General features: G+C 36.5%; 1 pseudogene; it reads right to left on the reverse strand.

Annotated features, from left to right (window-relative positions):
* Positions 1-23563, reverse strand: part of LOC148240168 (alkaline/neutral invertase E, chloroplastic-like) — a 61681-nt pseudogene extending 38118 nt beyond the window's left edge.
* Between the last annotated feature and the right edge of the window lie 1514 nt (positions 23564-25077).

The raw sequence follows: 25077 nt of genomic DNA on the forward strand, positions 1-25077 counted from the left end.
GCAGACAAGAAATAAATGCAGTAGAAAAATAAAAATATTAATCAAAACATTTTATGGGTATGAATTGCTGCTGGAATTTTAAATGCAATGGGATGATATATTCAGCAACCAGAAATGCCTTTTAAATAGGCTTTACAACTGAACAAAAAATATAAAGAAATGGTAGAGCAATCTGCCACTAACTCAAATTCTATCACTACTAATAAAACATCAAAAATTTTAGGAGATAAATCCAAAACTAAGTCAAATATCCAACTGTCAATGTTGAATTAGTCTACAATAGGCAGTGCGACTTAAGATTTTAAAAATGGACTTTCTATAGCTTACTGTTGCAGCCATAAAGATGAAAAGACCAAAAATCACTGCAAGAGCTGTTGAAGTTACGGAAAGACACATATCAAGAGACAAGTTGCCTGAATACTATGACATGAAAATAGAAAGGTTCATCGGGAAACAAGTACAGTTATTCCAAACATGATCAATTCTTGGATACATTGTGGCTAAGCTTCTACTTACAGACCCAAGTGCGGAAAAAATTCAAATAACTAAAGAGTATTCTTAACTTGTCAATGCCTTCTCTTGCATGATAAGTGCTAACCCCAAGAGAAAACATGGTCAAAAGAACTCCCAACAGACGTATATAATATAAGATTCTGAAGCTGCTTTCAAATAAGGATAGGTAACTTCAATTTATGGCTCAACTTACCTATCTAAAAAACTTAAATGTATAATGGTGATGATAACAATGGTTTATTTTTCATTTTATTTGGAGGTTAAAGCTTTTGAGCAGTGATTCGGGTATCATAGGATTTTAATGTAAAAATGATATGTTGATTTAGGATTAGCATTAGCTCGAAACATCTTCTTGGATTGGAGATTAAATAAGTTGTTCCTATTTACAGACTTTATATCATATACATAGTATTATAGGAGTGAAAGACATTCTTTTAAAGAATTCACTATAAATCAAAAATACCTTACATTATTTTAATTTTATTGTTTGATTATGATATTTTATGTATCTTGTAAATCATTTTGTATTTGTTATGGTATTTTTCTATCTCGTAAATCATCACCTTGCCATCTAAATTAATGCTTGATAAAAAAACTTTTCAATACATTTCCTCGGTTGATTCCAGATTAGTTGAAAAAATTCAACTGGTATGTAAAGCATTGTCTGAGAGAGTGATTAGAAAGTGATGATAAGATATTTCTTGAAAACTCATATTTTATTCATTACATATTTTTGCATTACTATACACTTGTAAGTTTTTAGTTCTTAGCATCAACTCATGAAGGAAACTAAATCTCTGTTACAAACTTCCAAGTTTATGGGATCAATTCATAGAAGAAACTAAAGCTCAGCTCATAAAGGAAACTAAACATATAGCATTTAACAACTTTTGCTTCATCTAGGTCTAGCATTAGCTGCAATCCTTCTCTCAAATTGTACCACAAAAAATATCAAAAATAAAAAAATAAATATATTTCCAACAACAATAGAAATTAATCTCATATATATGTATATATTTTCAATTTGTAAATGAAGAAATTACATAGAAATATTTAGGTTGTGGCTCAAATCACACTAGTAATTGAGAAATTGTGTTGTAAAAATAAATATACAATATAATAGCTTAAAAAGATTATTAATGAAAATGTGAAATGATTACCCATTATAAAAAATACCAACAATAATTATTAATTACCTCATGAAGAATGCTTAATTTTTCTTGCAAGATTGAGAATTCATGTTTGAGTGCTTCTAATTGAAAGATACACCTATAGAAAAGACACAAGTGTCTCAAGATGAATTTTTGAACCAAAGTTAATTTGATCATCAATATTTGAGTAAATGAAATTTCAATATACATATATATATGCATTGGTGTGTATATTTGTATAAGAATATTATAGAGATTGAAAAAAAACACATAAAAATAAATGTTTGCTCACTGTTGCTTAGATTGTTCCTCAATAGGCTTAAGGAATTCACGACAGATCTGTGCCATGCGACAAGCACCAATGCTGGAGTACCATAGTAACCATGATTATATATATACACACACACACAATAATATTTATTATGATCTATGAATTAATATCATTTATATAGTTTATCCGAGGTTGTATAATTAATTATCATGAAGAAACCCTTTTGATTTTGAAAATAAGTTCTCCAATCTCGTGAAAGTCCACCTCCGATTTTTCACTGAAGTTAAATAAAGAGCAAAATTATCTATACTTATATATACACACCCAATTATATATATATATACCCACATAATATATGAATGATTAAACGGATATAAATTAATCAAACGGCGGAGCCGCCATGCCGAATCTGATATATTTTCGGTCAGTTGCTGTTTTAGTTATTTCACATTTTTAAATGCATTGTGGTATTTTATCTATTTATTTTATGGTTTTGAATGCATGAATCACTGTTTACTTCATTATGGCTTGATTTTGTGAATCCGATGATATGCCTGCCTTGTTGGATGCTCGTTACTGGTTTAAATATTTATGATTATGTGAGAAACAGAAAACTAAGGAAAAATAGAAAAGGTATCTGAGTTGATAAATGGATAAGTCGACAGCCTCACTAGATATCCTGAGAGATGGTGGATGGACCGGGTCCACAGAAAACCCTACCAGGAACGTTATCTCTCATACCGAACAGGGTATGGAGACTTTAAATGTTTTGGCGCTCATACCGGACGGAGTATTGAGATTCATGATTTTGGTGCCCATACCGGACGGGGTATGGGGACGGCCCTGGAATTAAGTTATTAAGGTGAATGGTTCACGTGTAGTGGGGACCCCTATGGATCCTCATGGATACTGGTAGGCTGGTAAAAGAGAAAATTTGTTGCCTGATGATTGAAATATTAAAAGTATGACATGTGTTATGTTACAGAGTGCGTGTGATTTCCTGATATTATAATGTTATTGTTTTCATAAGTTGTTTTCATAAATCTCACCGAGGTAAGTGGACAATAATGAGTTTTATTATTGATAAATGAATTTGTTATAAATTATGCTCCATTGGTCGTTTTTGTTTTCTACCAACCTTTAATTCTGTAACAGTGAGATAGTGTGAAATCTTTACTGGGTTAGTGTAGCTCATTCCTTACTTAACCATTTCAGATCAAGAGGACTTGGTTCCCGAGCCCGTTCCGTAGGAAGACGGTGAGTAGATGCCTATAGATTTTATAGCTTTCCTTATAGTATTCATTTCTAGTATTTACTTTAGTTAGCTTATTTTTTCATACGTTTAATACGTTTTGGTTATTGTGTAAGGAATGTTAACCATAATCTATTTTATTTTGCTTATGCACTTAGAGATTTTATATACCTTTCTTTTAAATTTTCGGGGATTTTTACACAAATCTAGGTGAGCAGAGACAGTGTTCTCTATAAGGTTGAAAGTGGTGTTATTTAGAAGTCGGAATGGGATTGACAATGGAACAAACAAACTCTGGGAGCCGATCTAGGTGAGTAGAGACAGTGTTCTCTGTGATGCACGTGTAGGAAAGTATGAGTTTCACAAACTTTAATTAGATGGTTTCTTGATTTTAGATAGATGTAATGGTTAACCCTCACTAGCGAGGGATGTGAACACTGCGCTTGGATGTACTTAATTTTATTTAGAAATAGAAGTTTGTTGTATTTTTTGCTGGCAATATAAGTTCTTACGATACCCTGACTCACTATGGAGGTATGGGTTGTTACAGCTCTTATCCAATCATTTCAAATAGGAGGATTAAAGCACATAGCTCCTCCACATGATCCACTCGATGGAATAAGAGGTTTAGTGCTTAACATCTGATCTATTTTTCTCTTATTTGCTTATTGATCATATATATATTGAAGTTGTTGATTGATTTGCATTCAATTTTTGTTTAAGGATGCAGTAGAGCACTCTCTTGTAGCAGCATACGAAATGAAAAGAGATACTGGTTGCAATCCTAATTATTTATATGATCTGCTTTCCACCTTCATGGATTAATTTGAAATCATCTTATCGGGCATGGCTAAAGCTTTGTATGTGTACGTAATATATATCTCGATGTAGATTTGAGTAGTTATTAACCATATTTGATTAATTAATGGATTTTAGTTATTTGATCTTCTTTTCCTAATTTACAGGGACAAAATATCTTATGCAGATTTTCATAAGATTTATGCATTTTGCATCAAGATTAAATGAGCCTCCTCAAGGTATATAATTAATACTAATCATCACAGCTCAAAACTCTTTAATTTGAAGAATTTATATGTGTTATTATTGATCTTATAATATACATTTAACAATAAAAATTCTCAAGTACAATTTTTGCTAGTAAAAATTCGTACGTTTTAATAGTTAAATAATATGTGATGAGATGTATAGTCTTATTTGAACTCATACTCTTATAGATAAGGATAAAAGTACTTAGATATCCACCTAATGGATAAATAATTATTAATATAATCAACTATATATGTGTATATTTAATTAATTAAATAATTAGTTTAATAGTTAATGCGTTTCTTCTTTTATAAGAGATTATAAGATTGAGTCAGATTGTATTTTTATGTGAGTCATCATTTGAAAGTTATTTGTATTGTATTGTATTGTAATTAGTGTATGTCACTTGACTAATCTCGGGTCAAATTGTATTTTTGTGTGTATTCTTACTTGGAGTCAGATTTGTAACCTTCTCATTTTTGGACTGGTTTTATGCATCTGAAGTCATAGTGGCCTTAGAATACCTACATGTGATGGGGATAGTTTACTGTGATTTGAAACCCAAAAATGTGTTAGTAAGATTCGACGACTACATTTCGTTGACCGACTTCGATCTCTCACTAAAAGATGATAATCCCACATCAATAATCCACATAATTTCAGCTCAAAATGCATCATCAATCACAAAACAAGTTATCTGATCATAAACCCAACTTTTCTAATTCATCATACATTCTAGCCAATTGTATCACACCTGATGTAGCCTCCTGCTTGCGCCCTAGTAAACACAAATAGAAAAAAGTCAACACATCGCGCAGTTGTGGAAATTATCACAGAGCCAATCAATGTTCAATTAATGTATTATGTTGGGACCCACTAGTACTTAGCACCAAAAATTGGGTATGGTGAAGGGCATGGAGATGCAGTTGATTGGTGGGCACTAGGGATATTCATATTCAAAATGTTATATGGGATGACTCTATGTAAGGAAGTTGACCAAGAGTTGCCTCTAGCAAATATCGTGGCTCGAGCACCTAAATTCCCAAAGAAACCATGGTCTCAGAGCCAGCAAAGGATTTGATCACGTGATTATTAATAAACGACCCCACCAGGCGAATGGGGTCCATAATGGGTGCAATGGCAATCAAATGACACCAATTTTTTGATGGGCTTAATTGGGCATTTTTGAGATGTAATAAAATCACCATTTGTTCCTCCTCCTGTATCTTGTTAGGAGTTTGTTGCATTTGCTAGTACTATAGAGAGTTCAATAGAGTATTACTAGGAAGTAAGAAATTTATTCTTTAATTTACATGATATATGTTTTGTTATATATATCAAATTTTAATAACTAAATAGAAGTGAGATTTAAGTAATTTATATATTGGGGCAAGAAATTTTAATGAAATTCATGTTGAAAGGTTTAATATTTATAAAAATATATAATTAAGGATTTACTAGATCATTTTGTCCAGCAAACGATATAACATTTTCAATTATTCTCAATTAATGTCTTTACTTAACTGTCTAAAAGTAATATTAATTTCTCTAACATGTGGTATAAGAGGTAGCAACACTCTTTATAAGGTATTACTTGGATAAAACCGAAATGTATTGCATCAACATCCTAATAATACCAAGCTGGGAAACTCATGCGTCCTTGTGTAGTGCTTTAGGACTGCTTACCTAATTTGGGATAAACAATGCTAAGGTTCAATAGTAGTTGAGGATAAGGAAGCTTTTGGCTTCTAGAGCTATTTTGAGATACCTGTGAGCTTACAAGATAGCTTTGCCAAAAGGTTGTGTAGAGTTTTAAAATTGCTCTCACATTCTAGACCTATCTTAAGACAACTATGAGGTTTTAAGCATGTATTAGGTTTTAATAAAGCTCTAAAACTGGGGTATTAGTCTTTTCTTCTTCTTCTTAATGTTATGTTGCACTAAGATACAAATTTGTTGTCCTAAAATTTAATTTAGTATCGATTTTGTTTTATTTAATTATATGGTAAATTTTGTAACAAGTATAAATTTTTTACTTGATGAATATTTCTCTGAGTTTAGGTTATTACTTGAGGATGTATAAGCTTTCATTTTGCATTTTGTTTCCTTTCTTAGTTGGATTCAAAAGTAGAATAAGAATAATACATAACTTAGCTAAAGATGAGTAAGGACTTCTGAAAGATAGATAATTGTTCATGAACCTCCTCAGTTTTTGTTTCACTTACTTGAGCATGATGGTTTTGGTCATTTACTTGAGCATGATGGTTTTTATTGTTAATGAATAATGATTTTATCTTAAGAAAATAATGTTATATTGGATGCTATTGTATTGACTTCCATTGTATAAGTTTAATTAGTATTAAAAGTAACTACTACTCCTTGTTTAGGTTGCTCTCATCTGCTTGTGTTATCTTCATTGGTTCCAATTCACCAACTGTTTTTCACTCCTCAATGCTATAGCATTCACATGCTTTCTTAGGTTGGTCTTTGTGTTGCTTGGCAAAGTTCCTTGAGCATGCTCAGAAATCAAATTTGCCAATTACCCAATTTGGTTCTATAGACTCTTGATGGAGGCTTCATTACTTTGCAACCTAGTGTCCATTGCTGTTATGAATTTGGCGAGCATATCTTCTATGTTTAGCCTTCATTCAATGGGGGGCAGAGCTAGTGGGGAAGCTTGTCACTGATTATTTTGGTTTCCCCATGAAAAATTAAGGTGATTCCTCCATCCAGGATTGTAGGTATTAGAATAAGGATTCCCTTATTGAACTTCATAATTATGAACTTGCACTGTTTATACTGTCACCATATTCATGTTGTCTAACTTCTTAGGTAAGGCCTCAATTTATGCAAATAGAGCTGCATAGTTGTCAACACTATGCAAGCCAACATTCTTTCTTGATGAAGATCTCTCTTTCTCCCATTGGTAACTATTGTTTGCCATCTGCTCAATCAACTTATAGGTAGCCTCAAGTGTCTTGTGGTTAGTGTTCCTCCAGCTATTGCATCAATCATGGTCTTAATGTTGGTGGTGAGACCAAATCTGTACTTGAAGCCACATAAGTAGACCATGGTAAGGAACTCTCCTTAGCAAATCCCTATAGCAATCCCAAGACTCATACAATGATTCTCCATCTATTTGTCCGAAAGTGGTGATTTCATTTCTCAACCTAATTGTCTTTGAAGGTGGAAAGTACTTGGCTAAAAAATACTGAGCCATATCCTCCTAAGTAATGATGGAACCAGCTGAAAAAATTCCAGATCAGTTGAAAAATTCAATTGATATATAAAGCATTGTCTGAGAGAGTGATTATAGAGTGATGATAAGATATTTCTTGCAAACTCATATTTTTATTCATTACATATTTTTGTTTTACTATAGAATTGTAAGTTTTTAGTTCTTAGCACAGCTCATGAAGGAAACTAAATCTTTGTTACAAACTTCTAAGTTTATGGGATTAGTTCATAAAAGAAACTAAAGCTAAGCTCATAAAGGAAACTAAACATATAGAATTTTGATGATGCATTTTGATCAGAAATTATATAGATCATTGATGTGGAATTATTGTCTTTTCATGAGAGATCGAAGAAAGTCAACGAAATTTGGCCGTTGAATCTTCATAACACATTTTCGAGCTTCAAATCATGATAAACTATCCCCATCATGTGTAAGTATTCTACGGCCTTTATAAATTCAAATGCGCATAAACTGTGCAAAAAAAGAAAAAGTCACAAATCTTTTAAAAAATTAAATAAATGAATAAATTTAAATATGTTTGAAATATATAAAAATGAGTTTGATAAGTTATGCGAATAGCTTGTTGAAAATTTTAATACTTTATTCTATTTAATATATTTAAGAATATGTTTAATATACTATTGAAATATAAATATCTCTTGTAATATTACTCGGATTAGTAAAAATATATAATATATTTAATTTATTAATATATAAACAGGTTCATGAACGTGTAAACCAAATTCCTTCATACTTGAATTTGTCTCTTATGCTTTAACATTTTGGGACCATATTAAAATATAAAAAGAAGATTTTATTAATTAATAAAGATGACAATGAAGATGGTATCTATATATACATATATACATTTATGCTGAAATATGATACAATCAAGAAGGTGCGAAGGGGAAAGGTTAGAAACGTCAAAGAAGATAATTATAATTGGGAATTATATACATATATAATGTGTGTGTCTATATATATATATATATAACCTTCTCAATTTATCAATATATATATGTGTTCGTGTGTGTATAGATAATGTATGTACGTATATCACGATACTAATTGGTTTGAATATCATAATAATAAATTAATTATTTGTATAATTATATAATATATTTTTATAGATACAGATAATTAATGTTGTTTTACGTACATACCAGAAAGCAGATTCGTTGAAGCGTCTATCCAGCTGCCTTTGACAAAAGACGTGAGATCGCCCCTGGGATAGAACTTAGTGAGTAAACACGACCATTGATCACAAATGAATTTCATACTTATTGGTGCCACATATGATTGCTCATACACCATCATATATATGAATTATATGTTTATATATATATACATGTGTCAAGGCATCTGATGAAAAGAGTAAGGAAGGGTAAACTTTCATACATAATTGACAACATTATAAATCAAATCAATTAGTGAATATAATAAATGAATTTTATACTTATTTTTTATTGTACATATTATTACTATATTTCTTTACTGAGTTTTTTTAAAAAGGGTGCGTAGGCAGTGGATACAACTAAACATGAATTCTCAGTAATGAAGGAAAAACTAAAAATCCTTCTTGAGGTAATATTCTATTTCGTATATTTTATAAAATTTATTTTCATATATATCTTTTTCTCTTATAAATTTCGTAAAAATTTTAATTGAATTTAAATTTAAAGACTTATATAGTATAAAATATTCTATATTTTTTATAAAAGTTAAACTCATAAATTTTAAATATAATATAAGAGTTTTAACTACTATCATATTGTTATAATTCATTATAATTATTAATATGCAGCTGGCAGAACAGATTTTCAATGGGGTAAAACTCATGCTGTATAAGTATGCAAATTTAAATTCAATTAAAATTTTCATGAAGTCTTAAAGAAAAAAGATATACATGAAAATAAAATTTTACAGAATACATAAAATAAAATATTAACTTAAGAAGGATTTTCATTTTTTCCTTCGTTAATGAGAATTCATCTTTGATTGCATCTAATGCTTCCATGCACTTTTTTATTCAAAAAAAGAAATTTTGAAAGAAAAAAAAAACTCAGTAAAGAGATATACTAGTAATATTTGTAATAAAAAATAAGTATAAAATTTATTACTGTACGAATATATAAAGACTGTTAATTGACTTATGACGTCAATTGTATATAAAAGTTTGCCCTTCCTCACTCTTTTTGTCAAATGCCTTGACGAATTTCTCACATTTCAATGCCGTTTGACAAGCGCAAAGGCTGCAATTAATATCAGCTAATTATTTTTTAAAAAATAAAAATTGGGTACATCTATTAATTAAGTGATATGCATCAACCATGACACAATACAAATAATCTCCAAGTAAGAATACACATAAAAATACAATTTGACTCGAGATTACTCAATTGATATACACCAATTATAATACAATACAAATAACTTTCATATCACGACACACATAAAAATAAAATTTGACTCAAACTTATAATCTCTTGTAAAAGAAGAAACACATCAACTATTAAACTAATTATTTAATTAATTAAGTATACACATATATAGTTAATTAAATTAATAATTATTTATCTTTTGGGTAGGTGTCTGAGTACTTTTATCCTTATCTATAAAGTATGAGTTCAAATCTGTAACGGTCCCGGAAATTTAAATGAAATATATGTATTAAAAATCTCAAATGCGGAAGCGTAATAAAATTTTTGATTAACATCCCTTACACAATAACTAAAACGTACTCAAAACATGAAAGAACAAACTAACTAAAAGAGATACTCGAAATAAGAACTATAAATATAACTACGGAGTCTTTAGGCGTCCCCTTCGCCGTCTTCCTGTAGAACGGGCTCGGGAACAACATCTTCCTGATTTGAAATGGTTAAATAAGGAATGAACTACAGCAGCCCAGTAAAGACATCACACTATCTCACCACCACGGAAGTAAAGGTGGGTAGAAAACAAAAATGACCAATGGAGCATAATTTATAACGAACTCGTTTATTAATATAAAAACCTTTACTGTCCACTTACCTCGGTGAGATCCATGAAAACAACATATGAAAACAATAACCTTATAATATCATGAAATCATACATACTTTATAACATAACACATATCATACCTTTACATTTCAATCATCAGAAATAGATTTCCTCTTTTACCAGCCTACTAGTATCCCTGGGGATCCATAGGGGGTCCCTGCTACACGTGAATCATTAACATTTACAACCTGATCCCAGGGCCGTCCCCATACCCCGTCCGGTATGGGCGCTAAAAACCATGAATCTCAATACCCCGTCTGGTATGAGGATGAAACAGGCCGTCCCCATACCCCATCCGGTATGGGCGCCAAAACACATAAGGTCTCCATACCCCGTCCGGTATGAGAGAGCACGTTCCCAGTAGGGTTCCCTACGGACCTGGTCCGTCCACCATCTCCCAGGATATCTAGTTAGGCTGTCCACATTATCCACTCATCAATTCACATAACCTTTTTGTCTTTTTCCTTGATCTCAATCATCAAATCATACACAACATGTAAACCAGTAATTGACACCAAACAAGACAACACAGTATCGAGTTCACCATAATACAAACCATAATAAAAGAAACCATGATTCATGCATACGAGACCACAACATAATTACATCAAACATCATGCTGCATTTAATACTGAAAATTAGATCAAACAATAACAGACCAACACTGTATCAGACTCAGGCTCCATTGGCAACCTTAATCAATTATACATCTATAAAATCACACAATACAGTTTAATTATTTATTTAGCTTTAATACCGCGATAGGAAATAGGATGAGGGGTCCTTACCTGTTTTGGGATCTGAATTCGACTCTACAGTGTGCCTACAGGCTGTCCCTAATTTCCCTAAATTTTTTTCGAAAAACTGAAACGCACTACTGGTACCTGCACGTGTCCCAAAAAATCCCAAATCAGACCTAGGGACCCTTTAAGCCAATATCAGAACTCCAGCACGGCGACTCCACCGTGCTCCGGCAACGGCGTCGCCGCTTGCGGTGGCGATTCACCTCGGGTTGACCGTTTTCGAGTATTTTCGGTCGAATTCGGCCACAATTACATCGGTCCCTGCTATAAAATAACCCTAGGGCCCTCAGTGGGCCAAAAAATTACGAAAAACTGAAACTTACCGGTGGTGGTGCTCTCGGGTGCGGCGGCTCCTCCAACGTGAGTCGCGTTTTGATGTTTGGCTCTGATCAACCTGTAGAGAAAAGAACGGTGATCACAGTGGTATAAAATTTGCATCGAACGGAGACCGGGAGGGCTTCATCGGAGGCAAAAATAGAGGGGGGTGCGGTGGCGCTGCTGGACTTCGGCTGGGTTTTCCGGTCGTTTAGCCGGTGGTTTGGCTCTAGTTTCGCCATAGGCAGACTCAGCATCGAAAAATGAGCCAGGGGGAGAAAATTTACCTTGATCAGCGGTCGGAAACTTCCCCAGTGCGGCGGCGGGTGGCAGCGGCCAGCTCATCCGACGTGTGGTTCTTCTTCTCCGGCGAGGCATTGGCGGCTAGGGTTTTGTGGTCAGGTGTGGGTGGGGTTATTTATACCCTTTGCCTTTTAATCTCAACCGTCCATCAAAATTAAATCTGGACCGTCCGATCGCGATTTAATTGGGATTAAATCTAGGTTGTCCATCGCGATGCAATCTGGGCCATCCGTGCCTGATTGAATCTGGATCGTCCGTACATGTGAATCTGGGCCGTCCATGCGCACGTTTGATCTGGGCCGTCTGTGCGCTCAAGAACGGATCTGGGCCGTCCGATCGCACGCACGCGGATCGCCCACGTGGCTCGTCCCCTGGTAAGCGTTTCCTTACCACGCGGCGTGTCCTGGTTGGCCAGGGCTGCTGATCGGACCGCTGACGTGGGTGCTGACGTGGGTGCTGTTGTGGCACAACTTTTCTAAATTGCGTTTTGACCTCCGGTTTCCGATTTTTTTTTCAAAAACACCCCCAGAATCCAAATTTTCACCCCTTTTTTCCAAAATCAATTTTAATTAAATTCAAATAATATTTTTACCTAATTTTATCATTATTATTATTTTTATTTTCATTAAATTAAATTAAATTAAATCAAATTAAATTAATTAAAAATCTAAAAAATTCAAATAAATAAAAATAAAAATAGTAAGATAAAAATTAAATTACTTGGGTGTTACAACTCTCCCCCCCTTAAAGAAATTTGGTCCCCCAAATTTGCTTCTTACTCTTGGTTGAACAAATGGGGATACTGAGCTCTAAATTCTGATTCTAGCTCCCAAGTAGCCTTCCTGGGCGTGTGGTTCTGCCACACGACCTTTACAAATGATATTTCTTGGTTGTGGAGTATTCTGCTCTTTCGGTCCGTGATACCGACTGGTACTTCTTCATAAGACAAGTCCTCTTGGAGTGGAAGCAGTTCATGAGCCAAGACATGAGAAGGGTCCGGGTTGTACTTACGTAGCATGGATACGTGGAACACATTGTAGACTCTGGAGAGCTCTGGAGGCAGTGCTAGTCTATAGGCAGCAGTACCAATCCTGTCTAAGATTTCAAAGGGTCCAATATATTGGGGGTTTAATTTTTCCCTCCTGCAGAACCTACTAATTCCCTTGAGATGAGTGACCTTAAGAAACACCCGGTCGCCTTTCTCAAACGCTAGGTCTCTCCTCCGGGTATCTGCATAACTCTTCTGCCTACTATGAGCTGTCTGAATGTTCTTTCTGATTTTAACTATTTTGGATGTGGTCTCCTCTACCAACTCCAGGTCGAACAATCTTCTATCGCCCACTTCCTCCCAACAAATCGGTGATCTACACGGGCGCCCATATAACGCCTCATATGGAGCCATGCCGATGCTAGCTTGGTAGCTGTTGTTGTAGGCAAACTCTATCAGGGGTAGATGGTCGTCCCAATGGCCCCTAGAGTCCAGGACATAAGCTCGGAGCATATCCTCAAGCGTACGAATTGTTCTCTCTGATTGTCCATCAGTCTGGGGATGGAAGGCAGTACTAAGAGACAGCTTTGTTCCCATAGCTTGCTGGAAGCTACTCCAAAACTGATAAGTGAACTTGGGATCCCTATCGGATACTACTGTCACTGGAACCCCATGCAATCTGACTATCTCCCGAATATACATCCTTGCCAACTTGTCCAATGAATCGGTCATCCTGATGGCTAGGAAGTGGGAAGACTTGGTAAGTCAGTCAACGATTATCCATATGGCATCATGTCCTGAACGTGCCTTGGGTAGCCCCGATACGAAGTCCATGGTGATATGTTCCCACTTCCACTCCGGGATCGGTAAAGGCTGAAGTAACCCATCTGGGCGCTGATGCTCTGCCTTGACCTGTTGACATACCAAGCATTTAGATACAAAGTCGGCTATGTCTCTCTTAATCCCATGCCACCAAAACCGGAGTCGCATGCTTTGGTACATTTTGGTGTTTCCTGGATGCATGACAAACTTTGAGCTATGGGACTCCATCATGATGTCTCCTTTTAACTCACTGTCATCTAGGACACACACCCTGTCTTTAAAACGAAGTAATCCATCGGCAGAGATTCAGAATTCTGAGCTCCCTCCTTGTTCTGCATCCTTCTTGCGGGCTACTAGGGCGGGGTCAACTGTCTGGGCTTCCCTTATTCTCTGGATTAACTTGGGCTGGACTGTCAGGTGGCCCAAACACGTGACTCTCTTTAGATCATGAAGTCGAACCTGTTGCGTGGCCCTAATTAGTCTACATTCTGAAACCATCAAATGGGCTAAGATACCTGCACTTTTCCTGCTGAGGGCATCTGCTACCACGTTGCCCTTACCCGGATGGTATAAGATATCACAATTATAGTCCTTAAGGAGTTCCATCCACCTTCTCTGACGCACGTTGAGATCGTTCTGAGTGAATATGTGTTTTAAACTCTTATGATCGGTATAGATCTGAAAGGTCTCTCCGTACAAATAATGGTGCCAGGTTTTCAAGGCGTGAATGATTGCGGCAAGCTCCAAGTCATGGGTGTGATAGTTCTTCTCATGATTCTTTAACTGTCTGGACCCGTATACTATAACCTTTCCATGCTGCAATAGGACACAACCCAGGCCCAGATAGGAGGCATCACTATAAATTGTATATCCCCCCGATCCACTCGGTAAAGCTAGCACGAGTGTAGTAGTCAGCCGCTTCTTTAATTCTAAAAAACTTCTTTCGCAGTCTTCCTTCCACTTAAACTTGGCATTCTTCTTTGTGAGTCGGGTTAGAGGAGCTGCTAGACTGGAGAATCCTTCAACGAACCTGTGGTAATAACCTGCCATTCCCAGGAAGCTACGGATTTTCTTAACTGATGTCAGCTTCTCCCAGCCAAGTACCGCTTCAACCTTTTCAGGATTCACTAATACCCCTTCCTTCGGTATGATGTGTCCTAGGAAGGCAGTCTGCTCAAGCAAGAATCCACACTTACTCAACTTCGCATATAATCTCTTGTTTCTAAGGACCTACAAAACTTGGGCAAGATGGTGAGCATGTTCTTCTCTGCTTTTTGAGTAGACTAAGATATCATCGATGAACACGATGACAAATTGATCCAAGAACTCTCTGAAGACCCTGTTCATCAGATCCATAAAGATTGCTAGGGCATTGGTTAGCCAAAATGGCATGACTCGGAACTCGTAGTGTCCGTACCTGGTTCGGAAGGCTGTCTTGGGGATGTCTTCTATTTTTATCTTCACCTGATGGCAACCTGATCGTAGGTCTATTTTAAAGAAGACCTGTGCACCCTGCAGCTAATCAAAGAGGTCATCAATCCGGGGAAGGGGATACTTATTTTTTACCGTAACCTTGTTCAATCCTCTGTAATCAATGCACAGTCTCAACGTTCCATCTCCCTTCCTTACAAAAGTGACTCCAGCACCCCAAGGGGACACACTGTGTCTAATAAAACCACTGTCTTGCAATTCAGTGATCTGTTTCCTAAGCTCTTTCATCTCAATGCGGCTCATGCGATAAGGAGCAACCGAAATGGGCTGGGTACCTGGCTGTAGGTCTATAGTGAACTCGACTTCTCTGTCCACTAGCAGATCGGGCAGTTCGTCCAGAAACACATCTGGGAAGTCTCGGACTACTGGAATCTCTTGAATACAAATTTTCTTCTTGGACTTGCCTAGTCAGAGAAAACAGCAAGATTAAGGCACTAGAAGTTAAGAAAACTTGCCATCAAGGAATAAGTACTGAATAATTTTATTAATTTGTAAATGGCTCCTCGTTAGGAGGATTAAATACAACTTTCTTGTTAAAGCAATCTATGGTAGTGTGATACGCTGCTAGCCAATCCATTCCTAAGATTACATCAAAATCCCCCGTGTCTAACCCTATCAGGTCTATACTCAGTTTCCTATTTGCTATCTCCAAGGCACAAGCCCTATAGATAACTTCCCCCAGTAGTGTTTCACCCCCGGCAGTAGACACAAACAATAATGAATCAAGTTTATCAGGTGATACATTAATTTTGGAAGCAAAAGCATGTGAAACAAAAGAGTGCGATGCACCAGTGTCAAATAAAACATGAGCAACATGGTCACAGATAGTATACATACCCTGTACTACATCCAGGTCGGCGTCGGCATCCTGCTGGGTAAGGTTGTAAGCTCTACCCTGGATAGGAGGCCTCCCTTGATTCTGGTTCCTCGGGCATTCTCTTGCATAATGCTGGGCACTGCTACAAATGCGACAAGTGTTGTTGAGGCGGTAGCAGGGTCGATCCCTGTGATCTCTGCCGCAGTGTTGACAAATCTTCCCACGTGCTGCCCCTGGAGCCTGAGGAGGGGCCTAGATGGCTGGTCTGGGCCTCTTATTTGGTTGGGCAGGCGCAGTAGGTGCTGGCCTGCGGAACGGAGCTGAGGGTCGGGAACTCCCTCCTGGCTAAGGATGGGTGCTGAAGCTTCTTTCCACAATCTGTGCCTTTGCTAGGACTGCTGAATATGTCTTGAGCTCCAGTACTAACAAGTGTTGCCTAATCTCTGGGCAAAGACTCGACTGGAATCTCCTGGCCTTTCGGCCCTCATCCATCAATGTCTCTGGGGAGTATCAGCCCAACTCTAGGAACTTACGAGCATATTCTGCTACTGTCATGTTTCCCTGAACCAGTTGAACAAACTCCGTTTCCTTTAGGTGTCGGATGTGCTCAGGGAGATACTCTGCATGGAAGGCCGCTAGGAACTGCTCCTAAGTGACTGGTGTAGGCAGGGTGGTCTGCTTGAGCTCCCACCAACGTCCTGCTTCCCCTACCAGCATGTAGGAAGCAAGGGCAGCTCTTTGCTCAAGAACTACTCCCAAGATCCTAAAAGCTCTCTCAGTCTCCGCCAGCCAGTATTGAGCCTCTTCAAAAGAGGATCCCCCTACAAAGGTGGAGGGGTTCAGTCTCCTGTACCTCTCTATGTAGCCCGGGTCGATCAAGGAAGGAGCAGGGTCCCGTGGAGGAGGGACTGAACCCGGCTGGGGATAGATTGGGGGGTCTTGTGGTGGCATCTGCTGATATGCTGGGGGCAATGGGTCGTGCTCTGGCGGTGCCGGGTAGTACCGTGGCTGGGGCACCGGGTTGTACTGCAGCAGTGGTGCCAGGTGGTACTGTGGAGGAGCAGGCTCATGCCTGGGTGGCTCGGGATCAACCTGCTGTAACGGAGGCTCAACCTGCGGTAGTGGAGGAGGGTTGGGTAACTCCCTTCTCTCCCCTCGCCCTTGCTGGGCAGCTATGAATCCTTCCATCATCTCAAATAACCTGTCTACATCCTCCCGAAGTGAGTTATCCCGGGCCGCTCGGTTTAGTGGGGGTTTTCCTCTCCTCATCTCTCTGTACCTGCATTTCATAAGGAATGGTTGAGTAACGGTTTATCGGTGAATATTTCTCTAAGCATTATTGTGTAAGGGATGGGTCCGAGAAACGCGGCTCTGATACCAATTGTAACAGCCCCGGAAATTTAAATGAAATATATGTATTAAAAATCTCAAATGCGGAAGCATAATAAAAATTTTGATTAACATCCCTTACACAATAACCAAAACGTACTCAAAACATGAAAGAACAAACTAACTAAACAAGATACTCGAAATAAGAACTATAAATATAACTATGGAGTCTTTAGGCATCTCCTTCGCCGTCTTCCCACGGAACGGGCTTGGGAACAACATCTTCCTGATCTGAAATTGTTAAATAAGGAATGAGGTACACCAGCCCAGTAAAGACATCACACTATCTCACCGCCACGGAAGTAAAGGTGGATAGAAAACAAAAATGACCAATAGAGCATAATTTATAACGAACTCGTTTATTAATATAAAAACCTTTACTATCCACTTACCTCGGTGAGATCTATGAAAACAACATATAAAAACAATAACCTTATAATATCATGAAATCATACACATTTTATAACATAACACATATCATACCTTTACATTTCAATCATCATAAATAGATTTCCTCTTTTACCAGCCTATTAGTATCCCTGGGGATCTATAGGGGGTCCCTGCTACACGTGAATCATTAACATTTACAACCTGATCCTAGGGCCGTCCCCATACCCCGTCCGGTATGGGCGCCAAAAACCATGAACCTCAATACCCCATCCGGTATGAGGGTGAAACGGGTCGTCCCCATACCCCGTCCGATATGGGTGCCAAAACACATAAGGTCTCCATACCCCGTCCGGTATGAGAGACCACATTCCCGGTAGAGTTCCCTATGGACCCGGTCCGTCGACCACCTCCAAGGATATCTAGTCAGGCTGTCCACATTATCCACTCATCAATTCACATAACTTTTTTGCCTTTTTTCTTGATCTCAATCATCCAATCATACACAACATGTAAACCAGTAATTGACACCAAACAAGACAACACAGTATCGGGTTCACCATAATACAAACCATAATAAAAGAAACCATGATTCATGCATACGAGATCACAACAGAATTACATCAAACATCATGTTGCATTTAATACTAAAAATTAGATCAAACAATAACAGACCAACATTGTATCAGACTCGGACTCCATTGGCAACCTTAATCAATTATACATCTATAAAGTCACACAGTACAGTTTAATTATTTATTTAGCTTTAATACCGCGATAGGAAATAGGGTGAGGGGTCCTTACCTGTTTTGGGATCTGAATTTGACTCTACAGTGTGCCTACAGGCTGTCCCTAATTTCTCTGAATTTTTTTCGGAAAACTTAAACGCACTACTGATACCTGCACGTGTCCCAAAAAATCCCAAATAAGACCTAGGGCTCCTTTCGGCCAATATCGAAATTCTGGCACGGCGACTCCGCCGTGCTCCAGCGACGGCGTCGCCGCTTGCAGCGGCGATTCACCTCTAGTTGGCCGTTTTTGACCATTTTTCGGTCGAATTCGGCCACACTTGCATCAGTCCCTGCGATAAAATAACCCTAGGCCCCTCGGTGGGCCAAAAAATCACGAAAAACCAAAACTTACCAGTGGCGGTGCTCTCGGGTGCGGCGGCTCCTCCGACGTGAGTCACGTTTTGATGTTTGGCTCTGATCAACCTGTAAAGAAACGAATGGTGATCATAGTGGTATAAAATTTGCGTCGAACGGAGGCCGGGAAGGGCCTCATCGGAGGCAAAAACAGAGGGGGGGCGCGGCGGCGTCGCTGGACTTCAGCTGGGTTTTCTGGCCGTTTGGTCGGTGGTTCAGCTCCGATTTGGCCATAGGCGGACTCAACATCGAGAAACGAGCTAGGGGGAGAAAATTTACCTCGATCAGCGGTCGAAAACTTCCCTGGTGTTGCGGCGGGCGGTGGCGGCCGGCTCATCCGGCGTCTGGTTCTTCTTCTCCGGCGAGGCACTGGCGGCTAGGGTTTTGTGGTCAGGTGTGGGTGGGGTTATTTATACCCTTTGCCTTTTAATCTCAACCGTCCATCAAGATTATATCTGGACCGTCCGATCACGATTTAATTGGAATTAAATATGGGCCTTCCATCGCGATGCAATCTGGGCCGTTCGTGCCTGATTGAATCTGAGCCGTTCGTACGTGTGAATCTGGGCCGTCCGTGCGCACGGGAACGGATCTGGGCCGTCCGATCGCACGCATGTGGATCGCCCATGTGGCCCGTCCCCTGGTCAGCATTTCCTTGCCACACGTCGTGTCCTGGTTGGCCGGGGCTGCTGACCGGGCCGCTGACGTGGCTTCTGAAGTGCGTACTAACGTAGCACAACTTTTCTAAATTGCGTTTTGACCCCGGTTTCCGATTTTCTTTTCGAAAATACCCCCTGAATCCAAATTTTCACCCCTTTTTCCCAAAATTAATTTCAATTAAATCCAAATAATATTTTTACCTAATTTTATCATTATTATTATTTTTATTTTCATTAAATTAAAATAAATTAAATCAAATTAAATTAATTAAAAATCTAAAAAATTTAAATAAATAAAAATAAAAATAGTAAGATAAAAAATAAATTACTTGGGTGTTACAAAATCAGACTATAAACCTCATGACATATCATTTAACTATTAAAATGTGCAAATTTTTACTAGCAAAAATTATACTTAAGAATTTTTATTATTAAATATATATTATAAGATCAATAATAACAGAGATAAATACTCTAAATTAAAGAGTTTTGAGTTGTGATGATTAGTATTACTTATATACCTTGAGGAGGCTCCTTCAATCTTAATGCAAAGTAACCTTAGAAAAATCCGCATAAGATACTTTGTCCCTGCAAATTAAAAGAAGAAGACCAAATAACTGAAACCCACCAATTAATCAAATATAGTTAATAACTACTCAAATCTATATCGAGATATATATTATGTACACATACGAAGCTTTAGCCATGTTCGATAAAGTGATTTCAGATTTAGCCATGAAGGTGGAAAGCATATCACAGAAATAATTAGGACCGCAACTAGAATCTCCTTTCATTTCATATGCTACAACAAGAAAGTGATCTACCATATCCTTAAAAAAAAATCGAATGCAAATCAATCAATGACATCAATATATATACATGATCGCTAAACAAATAAGAGAAAAATAGTTCAGATGTTAAGCACTAAACCTCTTGTTCCATCGAGTGGATCATATGGAGGAGCAATGTGCTTTGATCCTCCTATTCAAAATGATTGGATAAGAGTTGTAACAACCCATACCTGCATAGGAAGTCGTGGTACCGTAAGAACTTATATTCCCAGTGTGAAAAATACATAACCTTCTATCTCCAAATAAAAATAAGTATATCCAAGAGTAGTGTTCACATCCCTTGCCATGAGGGTTAACCATTACATCTATCTAAAATCAAGAAAACATCTAATCAAAGTTTGTGTAATTCATTCTTTCCTACACGTGCATCACAGAGAACACTATCTCTGCTCACCAAGATTGGCTCCCATAGTTTTTTTGTTCCATTGTTATTCCCATTCCTATTTCTAAACAACATCACTTTCACCCTCACAACGAACACTGTCTCTGCTCACCTAGATTTGCCTCCTAGAATTTTATGTTTATTTTGTTTTTAATCCCTTTCAAGTTTATTTCCCTACCTCTACTCACCAATAGCACCATTTCCCAAATAGACATTAAGAGAATTAAATGCAAAAAATAACAGAATAATAATTCCCAAATAGACATCAAATGTAGACCACTATTTCCCTCTCCCATTCTCATCCTTTTAATTTTCCTCCTATGTTTCTACCATATCTCCTCTGTCCTCTCCTCATAGCTGTCCACACGATAATTCCATCATTTCATTCGATCTTCTGCTTATCCTCAAATCTCACTCTCCATTTTTTTTGTTTTTACTCCTAGTTCTAATCCGACTTCAAGAAAATGTCCCTATCACCAAATCAACTTATGTCTTCCGAAAAATATCTCAAAGAATTTAGAAGATAAATTCTACTCAAGTGGTGAGAGTAAAATTTCACTTACCTTTATTCTTAGTGATGGTGTTAATCTGATTGATGGATTCCTCCCTTGTTCTGCTCCTGATTCCACTGCTAGCTGATTAATCTGATTGAACAAATCACACAAAAAGTAACTCTTGGTTTACCTTAGCTACGAATTTTCTTCCTCCTCCTCTTCGCCCTGTAGCTCGATGCCCTCTTTTAAAGTGGAGGAACCATCAAAACCATTGAGGATGGTAACAAAATTACTAAATTAAATAGAGATTACAAAATATTTTTTGATAATTGAGGCATAATCAATATTTTTACTTTTAATAATTAAGGTATAAACTAATAACATCTTCTTAAATATAATTATATATTTATTTTTTGAAAAAAAGATTTTCATCTCTTTAATTGGTTAAGTAGTAATCAAAATTTTAAAATTTGAAGACTAATGAAGAAAAGAAATCTCTAAACTTTGACTTCTAATAGGCATTCAATTCTCTAAATTTAGATACTCTTTAAGTCTAATCTTATAATAGTTTTTTTTATAGATAAACATAAAGAAAATAATGTTAAAACTCTAAAATATTTGATTACATAAGTCCAAAATAATGAAAAATAATATTTCTATTTCTTTAATTTTTAAATTTTAAAGACTAATATAGAAAGAAATATCTAAATTTTGACTCCTAGTAAGCATTCAATTCTCTATATTTAGATATTTTTTAAGTATAATCTTGTAATAATTCTTTTAAAGATTACATACTTTAGAATGAAAATAATGTTAAAACTCTTAAATGTTTGATTACATAAGTTTAAAATTAGTTTTATAATTTGACTTCCAACATAGTTGTTGGAACAAGCCCCTATTACACCATGTGCAGAATTATTTTGTACAACAACATTTTTGCTACAAAAGTTGTAAGATCTAAAAAATCAAAAACTGAATACCAAATGTCCATTACCATTTCAAATGAACCATAAAGGCAATTTTTCCCTTGCTTGAAATAAACAATTGACAGCCACATATGGCTATTCAAACAACTGTTAGAACAAAAAAATGAATATGCCTTGATGATTCCTCATTCCACATACTAATTCTATATTCTAAATTAAAAAAATACTATTTCAATACCAGGAGAACTAATCACCTCGATTTCGAGAGGATGACCATGAATTCCAATCGTGCAAGAACCATCAGTCACCAATAATGTAGCAAACATATTAAAACCATAAGCAAGACAAAGCTTCAATATCATTTTAGTTCTAGTTTGCACGTCAACTCTCTCCTGAACAGATAGATCAGCAGAGCACTTTCCATATGCACGCAATCCACCATAAACCTACAAAAGAAGTAGAGGTAAAAAGAATTATGAAAAAGGAAAAAAAAGTAAAAACTCGTCATGATAAACAAACACAATGCATATGTCATCTTCTGAACAACTTCTGGCATGGTATAAAGTTTGCTGCATACCAGAATAGACTGGTGCAACAACACTAATTGCTACCTCTCCAAAGTAAGGATCCAATGCTTCTTCTATAGCAGAATCATCACAATCCAAGGGAACAGTTTGCACCATGAAACTAGTCGGCATCAACCTCTGATAAGGTCTCTAACAGTCCATCATTTTTCGTAGCTCTGTAAAGAAAATCAAAAACAAAATACATATCAATTATGTCTGAGGTGAGCAAGAGACTAGGATATAATTTATCGGATGGTCATGGCCCCACCAGGGATCGCTCATGCACAGATTTACCTAGTACTCAAAGAATTTTCTAAATTACATCACTGCATGGGTTTTTTAGGTGCCAATAGTCACATTCTCGCAACTATGAAACAAGTAGTCAATTTTATTCACAATATGGTTACATATCAAGAAGATTCATTAACATAATCATAATCTTGTAAAAATATTATAGAAAAGACACATGCTGTCCTGTGTACATTAAACCACACATAAAAACCAATTACTAAGAATTTATGGAATTATCTTGATAACCAGATTTGAAAGTAAACTCATTGATAGAGGTTTAACTATATGGACTACTATTGAACAAATTAGATGGATGCTTATTTGAAAAAGTACATTTCTCTTATATGATATTTTTTTCATGATCAAAAAGTGCCTAATCAGTAGAGAGATTTCTTGGAAAAGCCCAGCTGAGATATGAACAATAAAAAGAAAGATGCATATCACGTGTATCTGTTGCACTTCTTAATTTATAGAAACAAGCAAAAAAGTGCTTTAGTCCAAACTACTATATACAAATGATTAATTGCCAGAATAAAAAGCAAATGCGATCCTACTAATAAAATTTCACATTATCTGCAACTAAAGGGTATGAAAGATAAAATTCTAAATAAAGTCATACTCTCCCTTCAAAAGAAAGGCAATGCCATAAGGTATAAAGTCATGGATAAAGACCTGATCATAATTTAACATATTGGAACTGGTGGGATCATTGGCAATAAAAGTTCCAACAGGACTCCCACAGTAATAAGCCACAGAGTCACGTAATAGGTCCCATGCTTCATCCTCAATAGAATCTACAATGGCCTTCTGAAAGTTAGTCATAACTGGTCCAGCTGTACAATTAGATGTTAAACTCTCCTTTTACTATTTCAATTATTTAACATCCCCAAATTCCAGAACACTCAGTTTGTATCCCCTATTATTTAATTTACTTCATTAGCACTATCCACAAACCATGCTCCATTTATTTCGGTAGTTGTTCCCCCAAACTTTTCATCATGTTGTAATTTGCAGCTTAGAAGCTGGAACCTCTTTGTTGTTCTATTCCTAAGCAATCCACTTCTTAACCCCTTAACTAGTTGGGATCCCATGAAACCTAGTGGCATAGTAGGACACATGAAAAATTGTTTAAACCTCTGTGCCCTTTTTTTCAAAAAATTTATAACTCATTTAGGATGAAATCTTGAATCCAATTTTCTAAAACATGGATCAGAATTAAAAGGACTAGGAATAGTTCTAGATAAAACGGGTAAAACTGCCCCAGAAGCTCCCATAGACATAATGCTAATCAAATAATTATAACCTCTCAAACCTCAAACCCTTATTTGATCAAACTGCACCCAAGAGATTCCTCACCCGATCGAAAAAACACCTTCCTCCACTTTGATTTCAAGAATGATTAACTTTAAATCAAAAAACAAGCAAAATGAACAAATCAAGGCATTAGATTCACTGCAAGTATTTTAATGAAAACTTTCAACTAAATTAGACATTCAGCCCAAAAGCCAAAAATTCAACAATAAAAAGGAAAATAAACTTTGACACTCAAGGAAGACTAATGAAATTGTAACACCCCGTCCATTATTGTGCTTAATTAATTTGAAAAACTCTATTTATCATAGCCTTTAGGACACATTGAACTCATATAATTTACTCCGTAAATTACTATTGTAATTCGTGAATTTTGTAGATTTTAATTTGATTTTATTTAATTTTATCTTAATTAATTCTATTTTTATTTAATTACATTTAATTTTATTTTATTTTATTTAGTACAAAAAAAAGAAAAAAATGAAATTTTGGAAAAGCGACAAAACGGGAAAAATCCCATGGAAAAATCCTGGGGGGAAGGGAGCTACTGCATGGGCGCCTGCAAACTGTGCGCGCGCACGGGCACAGTGGGGGTAGGACGTGTGCATAGCGCATGTGTCC

This window comes from Carica papaya, chromosome 9 (genome assembly GCF_054855325.1).
Source record: "Carica papaya isolate Zhongbai chromosome 9, ASM5485532v1, whole genome shotgun sequence".
Taxonomy (NCBI): Eukaryota; Viridiplantae; Streptophyta; class Magnoliopsida; order Brassicales; family Caricaceae; genus Carica; species Carica papaya.